We start from the raw sequence: 17,955 nt of genomic DNA, 5'->3' as shown, positions 1-17,955 counted from the left end.
CAACTCACCACTTCACCGGAGCCGCTTCAGCGACTGGCTTGTACACCGCTCCAGATCTCCTTGACCGCCATCATGGTCCGCCGCACCGGATCTGCTTAACCGGCGCCCTCGTCCACCACAGTGTAGGCCCTTCACTGACTCCCTCGTCCGTCCCTTCGCTGGCCCTTCATACAAGCCCTCGTCCAACAGATCCGCCTCACCGAAAGCACTGTACAACGCGCCTGCCGAAGCCTTCGTCCACTGCACCGGACCCGCTCCACGGATCCCATATTCAACTCCACCGGCCCTACTTTACTGACGCCGCAGCCTCATCAAGTTATTTCGATCTGTACTCCTTCGGTTTTTCTCTTTATAGTGCAACTGTTCACTTACCACACATGAGCTTTCTTGTATGTCGACAGGCGCCGCAACCGTAGCACCGGAGCCGCTTCAGCGACGGCGACAGCCGGCCCAAACTCAACCACAACACAAGCACCATCGACGATCCTTAGCTATCAAGTATGCCAACGATACCCATACGCCGCCGAGAATCAGGTACTATTATCCAACGGCCGGCACCTACGTTCACTTTCTTAGCATAAGCACCGCACCTTTGAATTTCTTCAGGGCATCATTCAGTTTTTCATGAGACGCGTTATTCTGCTTGCACCTGTAGGGCCATACTTCTGGCAGTGAACATGTTACATGTGCTAAATTACATACCAGTGCACATATAGTTAATATGCTTTAGTTTTGTCCTAAGTATTACTATACTTCCTAGATATCACTGCCTACTATTTTACTTCTTGCATGCTTGATTTATGATAATGGTGTTGTTCTGATGCCACCTGTTTGTTCCATTAGACTGCTTCATGTTCTCTATGCTTAATTACACATCAGCAAACTAGCATGTGGTTCCGCTGGTTTTTGTTCGTTTTACCCTACATTTTCTGATGCTAGCTATTACATCACTTCTATGAGCCTATGTTCATTACTTTTTTGTGTGTTCTTGATCTTCCCAAGTTGCATGACTAATTTGATGCTTCTATTAATTATGGAGCTGCCAACCCCATCAAGCAAAATATTTGTTCTTTTGGGGCTGGCACCTCGAACAAGCATAGAAATAGAGGGAAGCAGGTATATTGTCATGTATGCACACACCCTTCTTTCATTAGTTTAGATGAACCATTGATGATCAATTCGAACCAGTGCATGCGATTAAAATTAATTTTACCTAAATAGAGGGTGCAGAATAAACTACAACAAGTAGATTTGCAACCACGGGATGCTGACGATATCTTCAAAGAACATTGCAACAGCAGTGAGGCTTCACAGCAACATATGGTAAGCCAGTGTGTTTTAGTACATGTGAAATGTAATGCGTGTGGGCTGCTTTCTTGGCTTATGCCCTCAACCTGTAATCCTACAGAATAACAAATAGTTCAGTTGTCTGCTTTGCTGTATTGCTTGATTCGAATGCTTGTTTGTTACTTGTTACGCTATACCTGAGTTGGCCTATATGTCAGCAGTGCCTGTTGTACTATCATAAAGAAATGCATGCCTAGTTCATTTGAGTCCTTAACTTTTCCTCTGAACTTCATCACAAGACTGTCTTCGTAGTTTATATGAGGCCACACTGTTAAGTGCTTTCTCAGATTATTTCAACTGCTTAGATGCCTTGGCAACTTAGCGGTGGTACACTCCCTTTCAACTAGGGATGTCAACTGGGTCCCGTTTAATCCCGATTAAAGTCCACTAGTGGTATGATAGTTCAAAAGAGTTTTTGTTTTTTGAGGAAAATGAACCAGGGGGCTAGCAAAAACTAACTAGATGGGACTGGCGGATGTCATTTATTTGCCACTTACATCCCTAGTTTCATCTTACCATTTTAATTTCTTTTCGACTGATGCTGCTTTGAACCATTTAAATATAGCTTGCCATGCTCGGAAATAATTCGTATGTCGTTTACCATGTAAGCTTACTGCCTGGATCATGCGATAACTATCTCTTACTTATGTCCAGCGAAAACCTTTCAGGATGTCGTTCACACTAGGACACAATGTACAACCCCAGAATCTATTTGTGGAAGCAGTGCGCCATCCATGTTACCAGATGGTAGCAGTTCAGAGGCAACACCGCCGGAGAGTAGTCTGAGCACAGATATTATAGTTCTTGAGGCTCTACTAGAGGCAGAAAGAGATGGTGCGGCTGCCATGAATGAGGTAATCTCGATCTTGAAGCTGGAAATTATGCAATTAGCTGCACGCATTATGCAAGCAACCCAAGAAATGGAGGAAGTAAGAATGTTGCATTTGAAGACGGAGGAGGTCCTGCTGCTTCTGCTATCTGAAGCCTAGGGTAATCCCAGTTCTTCTTTAGATAGCAGTTGAAATTTTCATTAGATTATTGTACTTGCATGTTGTGTCATGTCTTTGAATGGATTATGTTGTAAGACCCCCTATGTTGTCCATGTGTTGTAATGATCCGAATTTTTTAGGCGAGGTAATCCTCAGCACTTGTATGATTGACATAAGGTGAACTGTTTTTCGTGTGAGCATATTGTATTGGATGAAATAACTGTTTGACTCAAAGTGTATCCAACCTACTGAATTCGAAGATCACGGCATTTCTAAATCATAATCATATATAAAGGTGGAATAAATCTTTGTTGTGGTTTTGAATAATTAAATAACAAAACGTAGAATTATCTATGGATATTCGTAATCGAATAAAAATTGAATTTGGATTTAGTTGCCAGGGCCCAGGGCAAACGTGAATGCTAATTCTCCCAAGTTTTGAACGAAGCGGCTAAACACCCACTATCATTTGTGGGCTGCCCGAAGCAAGTGTTTGCGAGATGGAAATTACTGTCTACCCCTGACACTTGACATCCTTATCGACCGGATTTACACTGCTCTCGATAGGGGTAGACTAGTAACTTCAGTCAGACGTGACACGACGGCCTCTGAGCCCATTCAGACATGGTGGGCGCCAAACGTGGGCGGCAAAACACATTTGATTCAAGCTCGTCCGAAAGACATGTGTCTCTCCCTCCATTTCCCCATTCATCCACGGTGGGCGGCAAAACAAACTCTCCTCGTCCGAAATCGATGTAGGCTAATATTTTAAATAGGGGCAGATGTGTAACTTCCCTTAGACGTGACACAACCGCCCTACCTGTCAGCCCCGTTCATACACTGTGGGCGCCAACCGTGGGCGGCAAAACACCCTCTCCTCGCCCGAAATCGTTACCGGCAAATATTTGGGAGATGCGAGATTACCGTCCTATCCCCAACCGACGTGATGTCCGAAATTTTAAACGGGGGATAAGTTCGTAACTTTCCCACATTTCAGACAAACGCGTCCCAAAGTTTGAGATCCCCCCTCCCCCTCCATTTCCCCATTCATACACCGTCGGCACCACGACAACCTCCCCACTGCGCCAGCCTCCTCCGTCCGCCACCCCATCCTCCACCTTGCCGGAGCCTCTACCCCTACCCCGTCGTCCACTGCAAGAGATGGACGTCTCTCATCCATGGTGCCGGACCAGGATCCTTTCATCGCGTCGTCTCGCTTCATCGGCGCCGTCGTCCACTTTGCCGTTGCCGCTCCTACGACCGCCTCGTCCACGGCAACAGGATTTATCCCCCAACCCGGCCGTCTGCCATCTAAAGTCTTCTTCCCCGCCGCCGACAGCCATCGCACCCACAGCACCCTCAACATATCAGCAGGGGCCTACACGGTGTAGCAAGAGAGGTGGTACTCTTCCATATGTGCTTAAGTTATTGATCTCACCCGGAAAATAGATCTTAAATTGTTTACTGTACTTTTCTTGTCCGTACCAAATCGTAGTGGCTAGTTGAATGCAAACATTGGTTGCGAAGTAGCTTTGTCCGGTTTGCACCTTCAGATCCGCCATGTCACGGTCACTATACTCGTAAAGCTTATGGTTTCCCCCCTTTATATTCACTACCATCATCGTAGGTGCTTCCCTGCTTCGTGTCATTCTAGCACTGCTTCTCAAGACCTCAACCCATCAAGCGAAACAACATGCCACTCATAATTCCAAAGCTTACGTGTTGAAATACGGATCTGATATGATGCTCATATTACTAAAACAGAGAACGTTTAATTGGTCACCTAATGTTCCTATATTCGTTTCGAAAAGCATGTGCGCCACCCACAGGTCCAGCTAGTTCCACTTTCCTGATTTTACTCTTGATGCTTAGGGTTTTCCCCTTTTATCTACTCTACTATGATCTGTGTAGGTGCTTTCTGTCATACTAGCATTACTCCACCCTTCAAGCTAAACAACACAACACTCAAAATTCCAAAGCTTAGTTGTTCAAATATGATTGTGATATGATACTGATATTAGTTAACAGACACATTTAATTGGTTAGCTAAAGGTCCCACTTGAGTTTCCAAATGCATGTCGTGACATATAGAGAGACAGCAGAATTGCATTTCTTTGTCACTTGTTGACTGTACTTTCTTGTTCATACCAAATCTTAGTTGTTATTTCAAAGCAAATATCGGTTGCTAACTACCCTTTGCGCGGTTTGCAGCTTCAGATCTGCCATCCCACTGCCACGGTCAACACTATACTCATCATGCTTACGGTTTCCCCATTTTATGATGACCACGATCAGCCTACGTGGTTCGTGTCGTAATAGCACTACTCCACCCATCGAGCTAAACAAGCTTAGTTGTACAAATTCAAATCTGATATTATGCTGATATTAGTAAAACTGAGAGATGTTTAATTGGTCAGCTAAATGTTCCTACGTTAGTTTCGAAATGCATGTGAGCCACATATGGAGAGACCGGAAGGAATAGTATTTCTCTGTGCGCTCTGGTTCATCATGGGTGGCCAACCGACATTGTATAGAAAGACTTGTAATATCTTCAATCTGCTTGCTCTTCTGCTCTTCTTTAAGATGACCCTCTTCTCTTGCGGTCGACTGGTCAGGTCAAGTTATTCTCCCTTAGTATATTTTGAATCTGTCAGGTCAGGTCGACTTGTTCTTCTTTACTATATGTTGAAGTTGTCATCTGCGAAGTATCATCACTTCTGGAGCTCTCATATTTTGAGTGGTAGGCCACATTACATTAATGCACACACCAAATTACAGCATGCATGGCACCTCTTAGAAGTTGCAGAGATAGCACAAAGGGGTTTACAGGGAGGAAGTATTGGATTGGAATCACTTCTGCATTACAAAGATAATCTCACTTGTTTTTATGTTTTCATGCATGTCGGGTATTGAACATTATCAAAATGAATATGAGAATGGGCGCACGAGAGGAATATTGCGGAATGATCCACTGGCTAACAAACTTGGCATGGTGGAGGATGACCTATCTTATTCACCCATCAAGGTGCATGCTCTAACTTGGCAAGGTTGTATTGGTCGCACATATTTTGCATCTGACCTCTTGCATTACTTCTACTTTGTTACACCATCTGCTTAGTTTAAGCATCATATATGAGTATATGCCATACCTATCCATTTTCTGTACCTATTCCATGTGTCGTCATACTATGTTTATCCAGTCAAATGTTGTTCTTTCGTAATAGATGTCCAAAAGGAAGAGGGTGATTGCAGATCCTCAAGGAGTACAAACTAGGTATTTGGAAAAGGTAGTGATACCTGTTAAATCAGATAGATTAGCAGCCACAAAAAACACAGGCCCAACTGTAACAGACTTTACCCCTACTCCAGTGGCCAAACCCCTATTAGAACTGCTGACAGCCCAGCGTCAGGTACTGTCTATGATATGAATTCAAAATTTGAACTCCTAAATTTCTGCATGTGCCTTACCTTCTCTCTTGTATGAAAACTAATTTCAGATGAATCTCCTTGCTCAAAGGATCATAGGATCTCACGACAATACTGGGCTCTGCATTGCTCTTGTCAGTACCTCTTGCCCTTTGTTAGGATACTTACACTCATTGTTGTTTGATTATGTAGCATCACTGTAAATGTTCGCTTCTTTATCCTTCCTTTGCTTGAAATTGTAAGATCTATATTTACTCTTAGATAAATGTAGAATTAACACAATGGTTATGAAGTTTTTGATTGCTCATGTAAGTACCTGTTGTCATGTACTCCCTCTGTATCGAATTAATTGTTGATCAATTGGATGTATTTAGAACTTAATAGTGCTAGATACATCCATTTGAGCGACAACTAATAACGGACGGTGGTGGTATTACTGTACATGCATCGCGAGATAGTTGATTGTCTAGCATTAGTCTGCATCTTATCTGCCCTGCCCTCCACTTTCTCCAAATTATCATATCTACATTTACTCTTACCAAAAATGTTGAATAAAGCCAATGCCATTGCACACGTTGATGTCTGCATTCCTCTTGTCAGTACCTTTTGCCTTGTAACGTTGTACTTGATCTATATTTACCTGAATTAATTGCTATTTGATTATGTATCATCAGTCTGCACCTGAGCTTCATTATCCTCTATTTCTTCCAATATTATTTGATCTATATTTACTCTTTGCAAAATGTAGAATAATGGCAACGCTTATAAAGAATTTTCTTTGGGGAATTTATTGAATGATCTTTCCATCAACATGGAGAAGGGCTTTGTCCAGCCCGTGTTAACATGTAATGTAAGTTTCATCCTTCTCAAGCCTTCAAACTTTGTTCTAGTATAGATTTGGATAGGCATCATTTCCTCCACTGCTGTTTACATCTGATTGGAGGTTTGCCACAACTACCAGTTTTAAATTGTAGTTGTAAAAACATGTTCCTTATGCAGAACAGATCCATTTATTTGCTTATATAATTGTGAAACCTGTTACGTGTCTCCTTGTTTCTCTTTCAGAGTCGTATCTCTTATGCCAGGCAGGACTTTAGGAAAGATAGTGAGCCAAACCATCTTGAGGACAGCGAGATGACCCCAAGGTCCTGTGTTGATGAAGATAGTGAGTTGAAGCTACTCACCAGCAGGTGTGAGACAACCTCTTTGCAGTCGCTGCCTCAATCAGTTCGACTTCTTCAGTCTCAACTTAAAGCGGAAAGGCTTGCTTCAGCTCAGCTCCGACTTGAAGTCAAAGATGTAATGAAGATGTCAGGGGACTGCCTTGCGCACTATGGTGCCATACAGCTAGGGATGAAGCATCTATCATTGACACAACTGAGGTCTCATCAGCTTGTTCGGCTGCTTGCGGGGGCCCGAGCTTGCCAGGTCTAGTGCCTTCTGAAGTGCTCTCAGTTTTGTATATTCTTTTGTCGGCACGTTTATATGCACTGGTGGCGACCTTTGATGCCCAGTGTATGTAATCCGCGGTCATGTTGCGCTTTATTATCACCGGGTAGCGAACTTTGATTCCTAATATGTCGTAATTTCTTTGTTGTATAGTTTAGGTTTATTCTTTGGTCGGTATGCTGTAATTTAGGCCGGAAGGTTCAGTGGATCTCAGTGTTGTCGGTCTTCAGGCCGGCTCGTTACTCATATGGGCCAAAACGTGGGCCTATAATCAGCTTGGGCCATTAGCAGGTCTAAACCTATAGTAGTTTCCCGCCTTTAACAGGCCATGGGCTACATATTTACTGTAGTGACACTGGGCTTCCTACGGGCCGTAGAAACAATGGGCCTTCTACGGGCCGTAGAAACAATGGGCCTTCTACGGGCCATAGAAACAATGGGCCTTCTACGGGCCGTATCATCAATGGGCCTTAGACAGGTCGTATGATCGATTGGCCAAACATGGGCCAAAAACAGACCGCATTATGGCCGTAAACGGGCTAGAGTTGGAGTCGTCCGTTCATGGGCCGACCATAACGGGCCGTCGTTAATAGGCCGTATTTGATGACACTATGAAAACGGCCCAACGTATTAACGGGCCACAAACGGGCCGACTGTAACCACGGGATGAATTTGGCCCACAAGCAAAAAATGGCAGTAATGGGCCGTAAGTAACCGAATGCTGGAAATGAGCCCAAGAATAAATGGGCCCTGAGAAGACCGAAAGATAACATGGGCTGCAAACGGCCCAATGGATTAATGGGCCGTTAATGGGTATAAAGTGATAGACTGTTCATTACGGGCCAGTTTCACCACGAGCCGTTAATGGGCCAAGAGTTACAAAGGGCCTCAACTGGGCCGAAAGACGTCATGGGCCATACATGGGCCGGAACTTAAAATGGGCTGGAATCATATTGGACGGCGCAGATGCCGCTACTGGGCCTAATTCGGATAGGTCGTAACGGGCCCTGGGTTAGCGGGCTATAAATGGGCTATATGCGAACAAGCCGTTAACAAGCTTTCCATGGGCCGGCCCGCCACCTTTTGACCAAGTCAACGGGCCGGCCTTTTCACAGGAATGGGCCTCTGTTGGGTCGTGCCACGTGTCGATGTATCATAGGCGCCTTCTGTCCAATAAGTGGATGACATCTGTCCCAACGGTGAGTCGACACGTGTTTCCTCCAGCCAATGATGATTTTACACGTGGAAAATCCCCATTGGTCAGGGCTGTTAGCGGGTTATCGAATCCAAAACCGGACCCGATAGCTTAACGGCGTTCCGTTACGGTGGATGCCACATGTCGGTCACCCTTGACGAAAGTACTTCTGTGACGCGCGATTTATCGTCATGGAAGTGGACACTTCCGTGATGATAATTTTGGTAATGTCGTGGAACACTTCTACGACAGCATAGGTATGACTATCTTGATTCTGTCATAAAATTTTCATGGATGTACATGCATGACAAAAAATGCGACCTACTGTGACAAACACGTATCATCACGGAAGTGTATTTTTTTGTAGTGTGGGGGGGCAATCCTACTCCAAGTAGGATTCGCCCCCCCCCCCCTTTCCTATTCCAACAAGGAGAAGGGGAAGGAGAGGGAGGAGAGAAGGAAAGGGGGCCCGGCCCCCCTAGTCCAATTCGGTTTGGGCTAGGGGGGCATGCGCCACACCTTGGCCTGCCTCCTCTCTTCCACGAATAGGCCCATGAGGCCCAATAACCCCCCGGGGGTTCAGGTAACCCCCCGGTATCCGGAAAATATCCGATACACCTCGGAACTATTCTGGTGTCCGAATATTGTCTTCCAATATATCAATCTTTATGTCTCGACCATTTCAAGACTCCTCGTCATGTCGGTGATCTCATACGGAACTCTGAACTACCTTCGGTACATCAAAACACATAAACTCATAATACCGATCATCATCGAACGTTAAGCGTGCGGACCCTACGGGTTCGAGAACTATGTAGAAATGACCGAGACTCATCTTCGGTCAATAACCAATAGCAGAACCTGGATACTCATATTGGCTCCCACATATTCTACGAAGATCTTTATCGTTCAAATCGCATACCAACATATGTTGTTCCCTTTGTCATCGGTATGTTACTTGCCCAGGATTCGATCGTCGGTATCACTATACCTAGTTCAATCTCGTTACCGGCAAGTCACTTTACTCGTTCCGTAATGCATCATCCCGTGACTAACTCATTAGTCACATTGCTTGCAAGGCTTATAGTGATGTGCATTACCGAGAGGGCCCAGAGATACCTCTCCGATACATGGAGTGACAAATCCTAATCTCGCTCTATGCCAACCCAACAAACACCTTCAGAGACATCTGTAGAGCATCTTTATAATCACCCAGTTACGTTGTGACGTTTGATAGCACACAAGGTGTTCCTCCGGTATTCGGGAGTTGCATAATCTCATAGTCAGAGGAACATGTATAAGTCCTGATGAAAGCAATAGCAATAAAACTAAACGATCATTATGCTAAGCTAACGGATGTGTCTTGTCCATCACATCATTCTCTAATGATGTGATCCCATTCATCAAATGACAACACATGTCTATGGTCAGGAAACATAACCATCTTGGATTAACGAGCTAGTCAAGTATAGGCATACTAGGGACACTCTGTTTTGTCGATGTATTCACACATGTACTAAGTTTCCGGTTAATACAATTCTAGCATGAATAATAGACATTTATCATGATGTAAGGAAATATAAATACAACTTTATTATTGCCTCTAGGGCATATTTCCTTCAGTCTCCCACTTGCACTAGAGTCAGTAATCTAGTTCACATCGCCATGTGATTTAACACCAATAGTTCACATCACCATGTGATTAGTTCACATCGCCATGTGACTAATACCCAAAAGGTTTTACTAGAGTCAATAATCTAGTTCACATCGCTATATGATTAACACCCAAAGAGTACTAAGGTGTGATCATGTTTTGCTTGTGAGAGTATATATTTTGCAAATTTTCTATGTCTACAATGCTCTGCATGGAGCTACTCTAGCTAATTGCTCCCACTTTCAATATGTATCCAGATTGAGACTCAAAGTCATCCGGATCGGTGTAAAAGCTTGCATCGGCGTAACTCTTTACAACAAACTCTTTATCACCTCCATAACCGAGAAATATCTCCTTTAGTCTTCTAAGGATAATTTTGACCGCTGTCAAGTGATTCATTCCTGGATCAATATCGTACCCCCTTGCAACACCAATGCAATGGCATGTAGTCTGCCGGGAGAAGCCCCTTAAGAGGGCAGATAAACTGCCGAGAGAGCAATTCTCCCGACAGATAGAACTGCCACGAGAACGGCTGCCGGGAATTACTTCTCCCGACAGTTTTACTGCCCCCACACATTTATTTGCCGGCAGTTTATTTTCTCCCGGCAGATTGGCCGTGGCATATAAACTATAGTTACCGGCAATGTAAGTGTCGGCACAAGCTTGTTTACCCGGCAGTTAGTATGCCATCACGTTGATTTCACTAGCAAAAGCAAATTGATCTGGGCAACAAATCACTAATGTAATATGCATTCATTTTGTCTTGGCAATCAAGACAAATGACACTATTTCATAATTCACATATGGGCCTCATCGTAAAACTTATCTTCACTCAATAAAATTAACGACCAAATACATATGCTTCTAGAAACGCCCATATACAAGGGTGTTGTGCAACAAAAGGAAAATTACATATGTTTTTTGATGCGACACACGACCAAAATGAGCATATAGTGGCTTCTATGCTAAACTAGCAACCAAAATTAGCTTTCCCCATGGTTGTAATGTTCCCAACGACACGAGGCCCTAATCATTCAAAATGCTTATAGTTTATTGCTTTAACTTCCGCTAGCCTCTCGCTCTTGTGCTTCAGCATTCTCTCCTCTTCCTTTTTCCATTCTATTTCCTGAAAAGAGAAATTTTTGGCACATTCGAATTAACACGTCAGATGTAAGTAGATTGCCGTTTGTTTTCCTTCTCATCGTTGCCTTTTGTTTTCCTTCTGGCACATCATCTAAATGTTCCAAATAAAATATGGTCAGGCTCATAGTATTACATGTTGAAGGGGGCAAACTAATACGAAGTCATGACTGCATGGCAAAACTTGGAACCCAAATTTGGCCATATTCAATTTTATTTTTAAAAATGCTTCACAAGCATGAATGGTAGATGCGCACATGTGTACAGAATGTCAACCTCATTTGTCAAACCATCTTTTTGGACTCAAACTAGAACAAAAATAAAAAATGAGTAAATAAGTTCAGGTTGGATATATGACTTACCAAGTGTACTCTCTGCCTCCATTCAAACTTCTCCTCCTAGCATGTTGTAGCCTTTGCTCAGCTGATAATTACTTGCCCTGACATAATACATGGAACATATAAGAATCCATGCTTCATGTTATTCTTAAGAAACAGTAACTTATCAAGTAAAAACTAGATTGAAGACCCCAACCTTATAAAAGCATCATGTAATAACAATTAAACTCTAGAAGAGTACTCCACTTTTAGTCTGTCTTAGCAGCAAAATGAAAGGAGACATAAATAAGTTCTCTAGCTAGTTATTTTTCTTCCATGTAACAGTATATGTGCATGATGACGGTTGAACTAGATAATCTCACATCGATCGACCAATGGGAATAAACAACACAATACAAAAATCTTTTTACCCAAAGCTTGCTTAAAACTCCTACAGTGTTTTACTGATTTAGTATTCAGTTGTAGCATCCACTTGTTTAACACCAAAAGATTATTGAACTCCCTATACTAATAAGACTTAATAAAACATGTGTGCAGTCATTTATAAGTATCCACTGCGGCACTGCCATAGTGCATAGATCATTTAGAAGTTTTCACTGGCAGAGAGCATATCTACAGTCCTTTACGTACAATATAAATTGAAACTGCAAACATTCCCTGGTGCTTCCTATCAAGATGTCTGAAGATGGAAATGATAAAATGTTCTGAAGAACTGTTCTTACTCGATTAAATGGAGAAATATTTAAGTAGTGACTACCCTGAGTTCAAGCATTACAAAATACTAGATGTTTCCTTTCGTACAAACAACACATGTCCAAGCATAATGTGTATATAAGTATGAAAGATAGGTCACAGTAGCTGATAGCACAGGCAAGCAACATAGATAACCATTCTTTCATATGCACGCTCAAAAGAATCAAGTAAGCAAAAGTAGTTTGATTTCCACATCTCAAGTTTTGATGTGATAACTCAAGAACATTTAGTCCTGATCCATGACACTAAGACATTGAACTTCACAAATTTGCGCAAAATACTACAATGTTGAGATCCTGGAATGATTAATTTCCCCATGACCACAAAAAGCAGTAACTCATAACCAAATCTATATCTAACACAACACACATACATTAGTCACGTTTGTCTGTAGAAGAATTTTTTTCCAGGAGATACTCCTAATAGTGCAAATAGCAATTAAAATGCTAAATCGACAAATGTACTGTAATAACTGATAAGGATGATCCTTGAAGGATGCAAGTGTGACCACCAGAAGAAAATCAAATCACGTACAAGTTTTCGGAGTTGTGCAATTTAGGGAAGCTCCTTCTCAAGCACAGGATCAAGGGATAGAACACAAATGATATCAAGATCTTGTAGAAGCTTCTCAAAATATCTAATTTCCTGTGACAATGTAGTTACTGCAATGCTTGTGAAGTTGAAAAGTATACAGAAACTATTATCTATTAGATGGCATGAAAGTTTAAGCATAATTTTTGGTACTGGTGTGAACTTGTTCTTTATATAATATATGGGTATATCACATTCAGACAACAACTTTCACAGAACATAAATAATGAACTTCATATCAGAGAACTAACACTTTTGCAAGTTCAAATCTTTAAACTCTAGAAGCAGTACTACACTTTCAGTCTATATTTGTAGCAAACAGAGAAGAGACAGAAAGAGATTCTCTATCTGATTGCTTTTATTACATGTACAAGTATATGTGCGTGATGACGAGTGAACTAAATGATCTCACATCAATCGATCAATGGAGATAAACAAGGGTACTTGTTCATTCCAACTACATGTTCATTAGTCAAAGTTCGTTTTCTTTTAACATCCAGAATTAGCACAAAGAGCACTTAATCATAGTAAATGGAAGAATACCCATTGGCACCAAGAATTAGAGTTGTGCAGAGCATCTTTATTGGTACATTCAAGCACGAGTTTGAGAGAAAAAAAATGTTACCTCAGTATTGAACTCCTATGAAACAATTAGCTAGATGGTAAATCAGGGCAGGAAAAGTAGCTACTTTTGTAGAGAAATTTTTAATATCAAATCCACTCATGTCTATAAATTTAGCTCTTTCAGATGGAGGCACCAAAAACTTTATAGAGCGCTACATTTCCCTACTACTATAGTACACAATTTTTTGAATTTGGATTAGCAGTCCGCCCAGACTCCAGAGCAAATACAAGTCATTTATTTGTTCCATAAAATGAATATCCACCGTTCATCAGTACCTTGCCCAAGAGATCTAATGGTTGACATTACTTAGATTCGCTATGTACGGGCAGGCGCCAAAACGACTCCAGGACCTTTCTGGAATCCTGACGGCTCCAAATGGGCCCACTGGTGAAACTCTGCTATTCAAGATCTTCTGTGGCTATGATCGGGAAACAACAATGACTAGAGTAACCTTCCTTCTACTCCGTAAACAACTAGCTTGTACAGAGCACTAATCGTTTGTATCTACCAAGTTTCGAAGCAGCAACTTGCCAATCCTTTGGACGGGATTTAACACTCAACAGCATACATACTACTCCCATCTGAAAATAAATGTTGCTCAAATAAACGGATGAGTGAGTGAAGAACACGTGCATAGCTCGTGCCTTCGACTAATATACACAGTCTTCAGTTGCGCAATGTCTGAACCTGAATAAATAAAGACTGATCCATGTACTAAAAAGGATGGATACAGGCAAATGAAATTGGCACATATACTTGCATATTAATAGCACGTGGTGTGCTGCGGGTGCCCCTGCTCCTCCTCTGTTCTGCTGCTTCGGGAGAGTGGCTTCGATCTGGATTGGCGTGTCTCATATCTTCTTGCTTCCTCTCGTGATGTGGCATGGGTGCTGCGGTGGTGGTGGTCGCGGTGGTGCGGCGGTGGTGGGTGGCGGCTACGGCTGGGGAGGTGGTGCGTGGCTGGTCGCGGTGGATCGAGGGATCCTGCGGCTGGAGTGAGGTTGCTCTCAGCAGGGGTGGTGGTTGGTGGGTGGTGGTCGGTGGCGGCTGGTGGTCGGCGCAACTCCGGGAGAAATCCTTGCTCCGGTCTTCATCGGAGCCGGCGACGGCGGCGCCCGCGGGTGCCGTGGTCTTTCTTGGAAGCGTCGTCGTGGAGGTGCTCCTGCTCCTCCCCACGGCTTTGGCTCCGGAGGGAAACCTCAGATCCGCTGGATCGGGCGATGGAGGCGTCTTCGCGTCTTTCTCCTCCTTGGGGGCATCATCTCGGAGCAGGCTACGACTGTGAGACTAGTGGATGACGGCATCTACGCCGTCGAGGGCGGCATCTTCGCCGCGTGGTTTGCTGAGGCGGGGCGCTGATTTCTGTTTGGCAACGATGATGGCGTCGATCGAAGCTTGGGTCGCGGCGTGGTCTTCGGTAGTCGGTTCTTCCCGGCGTGTCCAAGGTGCTCTTCCGTGGTTGCTGGTTGCTTTGAAGTCGGAGCTGCGTTGGAGCGAGTCCAGGTGGTGATGATGACATGCATTCGGTGGTCGTTTGCGGGGGCACGGTCAGCGCAAGACCTGCATATTTCCCTTGCGTTCCTCATCGTCAAAGTCGGAGCTGTCAGTTGCTTGCGCGTGTGGCCATCTATTGGCATGTGCCGTCGTGGCTTTTGTTCCATGTCGGTGGCCAGGTTGGCCGGTGGTGCCCATGTCATGTGGGCAGTGTTATATCGGTTTTAGCCCGGTTTTCCGTCAATTAACCGGACAATTATCTTCTTCTTAATCAATGAAAATGGCAAGTCTTTTGCCTCGTTTCAAAAAAAAATATAACAAAATGAAATATACACTAACCTGGCTGAAACCCTTTACAAATCACGAGCACCAGGAATTCCTCGAACAAACCAACCACTGCTAGAACCACTCTCCAATCCTTTCACTAATAGCACCTGCATCAATTTGGTAGGAAAAGGAAAACAACAATAAGGAACACACTCAGTAGTAACTCGGTGGAAGGGGAAATCTGCCTTCGTACGGACAACTGGACAATGCGCACCATGAGTTCTCATCGACCAGAGAAGAAAAGATTAACAACCTAGGAAGATCTCACCTGCATCGGATTTCCACCAAGACGGATCTGAGGAAAGTATTGTACCAGTATAGTGGAGATGGGACACCACGCTCGCCGTTGGCGGGGAGGAAGCCACGGTGGGGAGTCCGCCTATGCTCGTCGGCGTGATGGACCGTAAGGAAGAGATGGAGGCGACCGGCATCGTCGACCAGTTCTGGTGGTGGTGTCGAAGGGAGGGAGGCGACGACAACCTCGCACATCAGAGGCGTATCGAGGGAGGCGGCGCCGAGATCCAAGCACCGCCGCCATAGATCCCGATGGGGTCGCACAGGTCAGCCAAAGGGGTGGTGGCGGAGGGCGTGGTCAACGGCAGAGGGGGCGGCGGCGGCGGTTGAGGAGGAGGTCTAGGGAGGGTTCGATTTGGGGGAGAACAGGTCGTGTGGTGGCTGTAATTCTTCTTACTTTCTTTTTTGAGCGGTGGCTGTAATTCTTTTGAGTGGAAATGTCGCGCGCTCTCCCGCGCCAGCGCGCGTTTGGGACAAATATTATATTGGGCTCGCGCCACAGGCAGGCCCGGCAGGTAGTGGGCCGTAGTTCAGTTCTCCCGGCAGTTTTTATGACCTAAGATGTGGACATTATTACTGGCAGTGCACATGCCATTGCTGATTAACTTCTACCGGCGGTTTCTTCGCCGTTATGCACTTCTACTGGCAGTAACAAGATCCCCGGCACATGGTTTACCCTCATTCTTGTATTTCTCCCGGCAGTTAACTGCCCCCAATTCAGTGTTGTGGTGTAGTGGAGAGTGTGTCCACGTACCTCGTAGACCGAAAGCGGAAGCGTTAAGTAACGCGGTTGATGTAGTCGAACGTCTTCACAATCCAACCGATCAAGTACTGAACGCATGGCACCTCCGCGATCTGCACACGTACAGTTCGGTGACGTCCCTCGAACTCTTGATCCAGCTGAGGCCGAGGGAGAGTTTCGTCAGCACGACGACATGGTGACGGTACTGATGAAGTTACCGGCGCAGGGCTTCGCCTAAGCACTGCAACGATATGACCGAGGTGTGTTTTTGTGGAGGGGGGCACCGCACACGGCTAAGAGAAACTTTGGTGTGCCTTTGGGGTGCCCCCCTCCCACGTATATAAAGGGGGAGGGAGGAGGAGGCCGACCAGGGGGAGGAGGCGCGCCATGGGGGGCAATCCTACTCCAAGTAGGATTCGCCCCCCTCCCCCCTTTCCTATTCCAACAAGGAGAAGGGGGAAGGAGAGGGAGGGGAGAAGGAAAGGGGGGCCGGCCCCCCTAGTCCAATTCGGTTTGGGCTAGGGGGGCGCGTGCCACACCTTGGCCTGCCTCCTCTCTTCCACCAATAGGCCCATGAGGCCCAATAACCCCCCGGGGGGTTCCGGTAACCCCTCGGTATTCCGGAAAATACCCGATACACCTCGGAACTATTCCGGTGTCCGAATATTGTCTTCCAATATATCAATATTTATGTCTCGACCATTTCGAGACTCCTCCTCATGTCCGTGGTCTCATACGGGACTCCGAACTACCTTCGGTACATCAAAACACATAAACTCATAATACCGATCGTCATTGAACGTTAAGCGTGCGGACCCTACGGGTTCGAGAACTATGTAGACATGACCGAGACTCATCTCCGGTCTATAACCAATAGCGGAACCTGGATGCTCATATTGGCTCCCACATATTCTACGAAGATCTTTATCGGTCAAACCGCATAACAACATATGTTGTTACCTTTGTCATCGGTATGTTACTTGCCCGAGATTCGATCGTCGGTATCACTATACCTAGTTCAATCTCGTTACCAGCAAGTCTCTTTACTCGTTCCGTAATGCATCATCCTGTGACTAACTCATTAGTCACATTGCTTTCAAGGCTTATAGTGATGTGCATTACCGAGAGGGCCCAGAGATACCTCTCCAATACACGGAGTGACAAATCCTAATCTCGATCTATGCCAACCCAACAAACACCTTTGGAGACATCTGTAGAGCATCTTTATAATCACCCAGTCACGTTGTGACGTTTGATAGCACACAAGGTGTTCCTCCGGTATTCGGGAGTTGCATAATCTCATAGTCAGAGGAACATGTATAAGTCCTGATAAAAGCAATAGCAATAAAACTAAACGATCATTATGCTAAGCTAACGGATGTGTCTTGTCCATCACATCATTCTCTAATGATGTGATCCCATCAAATGACAACACATGTCTATGGTCAGGAAACATAACCATCTTGGATTAACGAGCTAGTCAAGTATAGGCATACTAGGGACACTCTGTTTTGTCTATGTATTCACACATGTACTAAGTTTTCGGTTAATACAATTCTAGCATGAATAATAGACATTTATCATGATGTAA

At 44.5% G+C, this 17,955-nt stretch overlaps 1 long non-coding RNA gene across 4 annotated transcripts; it reads right to left on the bottom strand.

Annotated features, from left to right (window-relative positions):
• Positions 1-10,876: 10,876 nt before the first annotated feature.
• Positions 10,877-16,042, bottom strand: LOC123054245 (uncharacterized). 4 transcript variants are annotated; one of them, XR_006426088.1, is made up of 3 exons: positions 15,341-16,042; positions 12,826-12,953; positions 10,877-11,639 (listed from the first exon to the last, which is right to left on the bottom strand). It is a non-coding gene; the product is annotated as an uncharacterized lncRNA (long non-coding RNA). The 4 variants fall into 4 exon arrangements; XR_006426087.1 differs by having other exon boundaries at positions 12,826-12,936; XR_006426085.1 differs by lacking the exon at positions 12,826-12,953 and having other exon boundaries at positions 10,877-11,294; positions 11,563-11,639; positions 15,341-16,037.
• Positions 16,043-17,955: the final 1,913 nt, after the last annotated feature.

Source organism: Triticum aestivum, chromosome 2D (genome assembly GCF_018294505.1).
Source record: "Triticum aestivum cultivar Chinese Spring chromosome 2D, IWGSC CS RefSeq v2.1, whole genome shotgun sequence".
NCBI classification, from domain to species: domain Eukaryota; kingdom Viridiplantae; phylum Streptophyta; class Magnoliopsida; order Poales; family Poaceae; genus Triticum; species Triticum aestivum.
This window is presented reverse-complemented; position numbering and strand designations above follow the sequence as displayed.